General features: G+C 48.6%; 1 long non-coding RNA gene across 1 annotated transcript; it reads left to right on the top strand.

The window, feature by feature from the left end:
- Nucleotides 1–241: 241 nt before the first annotated feature.
- On the top strand, nucleotides 242–2,610 carry LOC121055477. Its single transcript, XR_005812567.1, has 5 exons — nucleotides 242–667; nucleotides 1,011–1,112; nucleotides 1,195–1,305; nucleotides 1,770–1,947; nucleotides 2,411–2,610. It is a non-coding gene; the product is annotated as an uncharacterized LOC121055477 (long non-coding RNA).
- Nucleotides 2,611–6,805: the final 4,195 nt, after the last annotated feature.

The following is a 6,805-nucleotide window of genomic DNA, read 5'->3' as shown; positions in this document are numbered from 1 at the left end:
TCCACCTCTGTTGGCAGCCACGCCCCCATCCCCTCCACCGCCTCCACCGGCCGCCGCGCCCCACCCCCTCCACCTCCGCCGGCCATCGCGCCCCCATCCCTCCGTCGGCCGTCGCACCCCTATCCCCTCCACCACCTCCGCCGACCACAGCGCCCCCTCTCCTCTACCTCTGCTAGCCGCCGCGCCCCCATCCCCTCCTTCACCTCCGCCGGCCGCCGCGCCCCACCCCCTCCACCTCCACTGGCTGCCGCGCCCCCATCCCCTCCACCACCTCTGCCGGCCGCCACACCACCATCTCCTCCACTTCCGCCGCGCCCCCATCTCCTCACTAACCCTTTCTCCGACTTCCATGCCCTTCACCGTAGCCACTGCCGCCATCTCCTCCGCCCCCCGCCCATCCCCTCCTCCGCCACACTCCGTTGCAACACACTCCCCTCTACTGCCGACATCCCCCCTGCCCATCATCCATCCGATCTCCTTCTCAAGCTCATGACCACGCGGGTAAACCAGGCGTCCGCGCCGATGGCAGCTCACCTCCCCGGGGCCTCCCCCGCCCCGGATCCCACTTGAGCATCTTCTTCGTTGGATCCGGCTCCGCGGCGGCGGCAGAGGCTTACCTACCATGGTGATGACTACAGGATCTGTCGACTTGGAGGTTGGAGCGATGGTGCGTGTGTGCATCACTGTACTTTCCCTAACTCCCCTCGCTGGTCCTTGCTAGTCGGCCGTGTTGATCCTGACATTTTTGGATAGAGGATCGTAATAGAACCATCCGTGAGTGTGACCACGATGATTTGTTTAGATTTTTTTTTGTTTTGGAAGAGACTAGTTCCAAGGTTGTGCTGTGTGTTAACTCACCTATTAGTATATACATTCTTTCTTTCGCCGATGAACAACTACTAGTTCACTTCGTGTGGTTTACAAACTATTTACATTACTTTGAAAAAATATCATTTCACCATTATAGTTCCATTCTATGTTGCTTAAACTAATATTTTTTTGTTTCATAGATTTGCATTTTGGAAGCATTCTGATTAACCTGCGGATTTCCCAATGGTGTGCACGCTTGAGGCTTGCCTATATCAGATTCAATCTCTACTTCGACATGCATGGTAGAAGGAAGATACTAAACTATTTTCTCTGCCTTGTTTGTCTTTGCTTCGACGTGCTGATCTGATTTTGGTGCTATCTCAGGGCTGTAGGTTGTAGGGTACATCAAAATTTTGCATGTAGGACCTGAATGCGCTAAAAAATAAATCGGGATTATTGTTACCTATTAAGGCTCGATTACTGATACCTGTTCAGGTATTCACCATCTTGAAATTAATTTTATGCTTGAATATTTTTTGTCTGATGTTACACACAATAAAAATCAATTACATTATACATCATTCTTAATTTTGATGCTTTGCAAAGTAAATTATGCCTTTCATAAGAATTTTTTAACATTGTCAAGTAGTCTTTGTAATGTAAAACTGCAGTCACTGCAGCATACTCAGGACTTGAAATAAATTCAGGTTCAAAGGATTCACTTTTAGGGTCAGATTAAATAAATCTAGTTTCAAGTTGAGGATATGTGACTCTGATGGTATTTCAAGTTCAATTTATACAGTGCTTGAAGGAAACCCAGATCTTATTAAAAGAAAGTAAAGAAATAGCCAGGACAATCGTGTCATTCTGAAAATTGTGATTTAGTGTAATGATTTATGTTACTGTGATTAATAGTTGGTTTTCTTCTCATTTTATATTTCTTTATTTTCTTTTGACAGCCGTAGTGGTTGAAGTAATTTACTGAAGATTGCTACAATGCTACCATATTATTGAGACGGTAGTGATCGCGCGCTACGAGGAAGTCCTGAAGAGAAGGATGCAAGAAAAGAAGTCCAATAGTGATTGTGCATTGCAGATATGAATTGCAAACTACAAAGAGGGTTGTGCACCAGAAAAGTAAGTGGTCTTACACCTTCTACTTACTACCATGGCAGAACAATATAGTACAAGTTTTTAGGCAGTTGGATTGATCAAGAATTGGTGGGAGTTGTTTGTTTGGATGCCGGTAGGTACAGTTGTTCAGACTGGATAAAATCATAGAGGGGAAATTTGTCTTAACCTTTTTCAAACCTTTAGGCGTGGGAACTGAAATCTTACTTAGGGAAGATTCAAATCTGAATAAAAAACATGTTAGGTGACAGGTTATAAATACATGTGTAACTGGAAGGAATTTCTTGTGGACCAAGGGGGTAGTTTCTTAGCTGAATTTCAATGCTAATTCTGAGTGTTTAGTAGCAGAACACACTATCAGCTGAATTTAAATTGAACTTTTGGTATATGGCGGCAACATGGTGGTTCATTCTAGTTATTCCTCTTTCTGCATATAGTTCTGAAATATTTTGATTTCACCTCTTTGCAGATGGAGCTAGGCTCGAGACTTCTGGCTGCTAAAGGACTTTCACTTGTTTATGTTTGTTTTGATCGGTAAACATATGATTGTATTTGGACACATATGATTAGGTTTGGGTGTAATTTTTGGCTATAAGTCTGTATTGGATGTTCACTGGGTTGTATTGGATGTTAACTGGGCTATATTTGTATGGGCTGCTATTTGGTAAATGCTTCGGCCTATATGGTCTTGGCCCATTTGTTATCTGTTTTTAATGCAAATGGATATAATACAATTGGGCTGAAAATAGTATGTATTGCTATGTTATAGATGGGCCTGGGGCCTTTGATTGGACTTAGCCCATAAATGGGTTGCTCAATCATCGGCTCTGATAGGTCAAAAGATATTTTATGATGAATTAAGTTGTCATAATAAACCTGCCATATCAGCAGCACCACGTGGTACACAGCTAAAATTTTATGACGTTTTTTATCCTATGTGGCAATTATATATTTATTAAAACCTGGTGATTTGTGACATTTCATGCACTCAATAATGACGAAAACGGATGTCATTAGCTCAATGATGAAAGAAGGATCGTCACTAGATCAACGATGAAAAAACATGTTTTCATCATAGAACATGATTAGCGACGCATGATAGGTGACGATTGTGTTTTCGTCACGTGAACGTCATAAAGATTAAAACATGACATAAATTTTAGTGCTTATGACGTAAATGAAACGTCACCTATTTCTTGTAGTGTGCTAAATAAGGAAGAGAAGGTTTTTTTGGGTGCGACGTACTGAATTTTCAGATAACTCAACCAAATCATACCGACAAATTATCGTCGATCGAGTTATTCGAAGATAACCCCCCCCCCCCCCCCCCCCCCCCCGCTTTCATGGATGAGTAAGAAGGATCTACGAGGCATATCCACAGAGGATGTTCCTTTGTTTGTTGTTTGTATGAAAAGAGCCCGCAAATTTTCATCACAAATCTGCAAAGATCTATACTACGTAAAGCTTGGATTAAAAAGTAGAAGAACGATCGATAGATTTGATGTTCTTTGGAATTGCCTTCATTAGAGTTCCAAAAACCATGGAAAACAACTTACATTTGGACTCAGACTCCTTCCAAAACTCCAAAGTCCAATTCTAGGTGTCAACACTGTGTGATACAGTTTTCTTCACAACTCTTGTTTAAATTTTAATTCAAATATAAGCAAAGTACATCTCCTATCTATATATGTCTATCTCTCATTGATCATGAAAGTGATGAACCCGTAGATTCCAATAATATTTTGTGAATTTGTATAGTTGAACTAATTAAAGACCTCGGCTTAAATCATTTGTGCCGGAGAGAGAGCCGTGCGTTAAGGCTTGCCCTTTTTTCCATGGAGGATATGGAACTGAAAAATCTAATTATTCTTTTTTTGATCTTCATCCACACATGCTCTCCTCTCATTTCTTTTTTCAAAAGAAGGTTTATTTTATGGATCATGCAGATGCATGAATCATGACAGCATGATATATTATATATATATTCCTTTTGTTTCTTTTTCTTAAGAAAAAAAGGTCTTATTTATGGAGCATGCGGCCGGATGAATCACGCTGGCAGGCCTAAGGCACCGGTGGCCAGCTTCATGTATGCCTTGGCCTTGCTGACGATGTAGCCGGCATAGCTGCACTTGTTGAAGCACTTCTCGTCATTGGCGGAGCAGTGCCCGATGCAAGCCTTGAATGTGCTGGCGACGGTGTCGCCGCCCACGGCGGCGATGCTGGGAGCTGTCGCCGGCGGCATGGCGTACTGGAGCACGACGGCGGCCCCTTCGTAGAAGCCACAGGCCTGGGCGCAGCTGCGAGCACAGTCCTTGTTACCACCGCCACCCTTGCTGGCCCACGCGACGCACTTACCCATGCAGGCATCGCCGCAGGCCTTAAACTTGAACTCAACCTTGCGTGGGGCATGCTGTGGGTTCGCACCGGCGAAGACGTCGGTCGCCATGGTCTGGCCGAGGGTGGCGATGGCCGGGCTGAAGGGGCGGAAGGTGTCCGCGCACTTGTCCCTGCAACTGCTGCTGCTGCTGGCTCCCTCGGGGATGCACCGCAGGGAGCAACCTGTCGAGCACATCTGTATCTCCTGCACGGCCGTCGAGGCTGCCTGCGGGTGCAGGGTGGCGGGGTCTCGAACGGTGCCGTTGAAGATGACCGGGATGGATTCGCACCGAATGTCGCAGAGGGGATCCTCACTTTTAGGCAAGACGGCGCACAGGCTGTGGCACTCTCTCGTGCACCCGGCAGCGACTTTGACGACCTTCCTCTCCTCATCAGTCATTGTGCTCGCCGCCGGCAGAACCAGCAACGCCATGACCACCACAAGGGACACAAGCAGGAAGCACAGCCTCCTCATCGGGCTGGACATCTTGATTTCTGATGGAACAATGCGTCCCTAAGCGGTAGGTACGGTGCCTTTTTTGTTGTTGTTTTTGCTGTTGAGACATGCATGGTTCCCTTCATACCACCATATATAAGAAACAAATAGATGGATACATGCATGTTTGTGAGGCTGCGAGAGAGTTTTGCGCTTTCTGATGCTTACTTATTATAGCATAGTATGCTGCTTTATCCCGCAAGGTCCTCTCTACTTCCCGTAAAGTTTAGTTTGTTCTTTTAAAGCTTTGCTTAGTTTAGCCAAGAATGCATGCATGCACATTTTCTCACGGATTGCATTGTGGAAGCAATGCGATTCTCCTATTGCATCTCCAAGAGTGTTTTCCCTCCTTCCTTTTCTTTCCCTTTTTCCTGTTTCTTTCTTTCTCTTTTCCTCTCCTTTCCTCCCCTCCCAGCTGAGCAGGCCGTCGGCCCACCAGCCCAACCCTCCTCCCTCCCTTCCCATCCCTCGGCCCGTCTCCCTTCCTCCCGCCCGGGTCGTCGGTCGCCTCGGCCCAGCGCGCCTCCTCTCCCTCGGCCCAGCTAGCCGGCCCGCTCGATCGCGCCGCCCACCGCGAAGTCTGCGTCGCCTCCCCGGCCTGATCCAGTAGCGCCGCCGCCATGGCCGAGCCGGACTCCACCGCCGCCGCCTTTTCCGCAGCCGTGGCCGACTCGGCCACCAATCGCCGCCCCGCCCTAGCCGACCACCTCCCCCTATAAAACCCCTCAACCTGGCGCACCGCCGCGCTCGTTTTCCGTCGCTGTCGTGCCCAACCTCTCCGCCGCCGCCAATCAATCTCGCTCGCCGCCGCCGTTCTCGCTCGCCGCCGGCCATCACCACCCGTTCCCTGTCCACGCCGACTCGTCGTCGCCCTGCACCGCCGGTGAGCATTCCCCTTCTTCTCTACCTCCCCCTTTTCCCATTCGGTCGCCGCCGCTGGCCCGTGTGCCGCCACCGCGCACATGCGTCGTCGGTCGCTGCCGGCGAGCCGTCCCCCTCGCCTCGCCGTCGTCGACGTGGTGCCGCTGTCGCCGGTGCGCCGCCATGCGAGTCGTGTCGTCGCCGTCGCCTCCCCGAGCTAGTCGCCGCGCCTCTTCTTTGGCCACCGCCTACTGCCCGTCGCCCCATTGCCCGTCGGTCGTGCCGCCCCGCCGTCGCGACCGCCGGCCTGCGAAAGCGTACAACAAAAACGTACAACAAAAACGAAGTAATAAACGTATAGCGTGGTTGCAGTTATACCGTTTAGTACGTTACAACAGAGGTGTCAATCATACCTGGTGTCAACGTGGTCCTGCCAGTAGGGTGGGCCGTCCAACCGGCCCTACCCCATCCCGACGAGCTACCTCCCGCCGTGTCATGCCAACCTGCGAAAGCGTACAACAAAAACGAAGTAATAAACGTGCGGCTTGGTTGCAGTTATACCAGTTAGCACATTACAACAGAGGTGTCATTCGTACCTAGTGTCAACGTGGTCCAACCAGTTGGCGGGGCCATCCAACCGGCCCCACCCCATCCCGACGAGCTACCTCTCGCCGTGTCATGCCAACCTGCGAAAGCGTACAACAAAAACGAAGTAATAAACGTGCAGCGTGGTTGCAGTTATACCGGTTAGCACATTACAATAGAGGAGTCAATCGTACCTGGTGTCCACCCTCCTGCCTGCCCAGTGGCCCATGCCGAGGTGGTCTCCTGCCGGGTGGTCTCTCTCCTCCAAATTTCAGGTTCGCATATATTTTATTCTTGTGAATCAATCTAAATTAATCTACCGTTTAATTGTTCAGGTTTTCTAGCCAAACAGCGAGGAACAACCGCAATCCATCGCTGATCTCTCCACCAAACCTCAGGTTTGCATACGTTTTATTCATGCAAATCAGTCTATCGTTAATCTACAGTGTAATTGCTTAGGTTTTCCAATCTATTAACTAGCGTGAGATTGATCTACGGTGCGGAATTCAATTTCGTAAGCGTAGATTGGTTTAACGTTAAAGTCGC

The sequence above is a fragment of the Oryza brachyantha genome, chromosome 10, assembly GCF_000231095.2.
Source record: "Oryza brachyantha chromosome 10, ObraRS2, whole genome shotgun sequence".
NCBI classification, from domain to species: Eukaryota; Viridiplantae; Streptophyta; class Magnoliopsida; order Poales; family Poaceae; genus Oryza; species Oryza brachyantha.
This window is presented reverse-complemented; position numbering and strand designations above follow the sequence as displayed.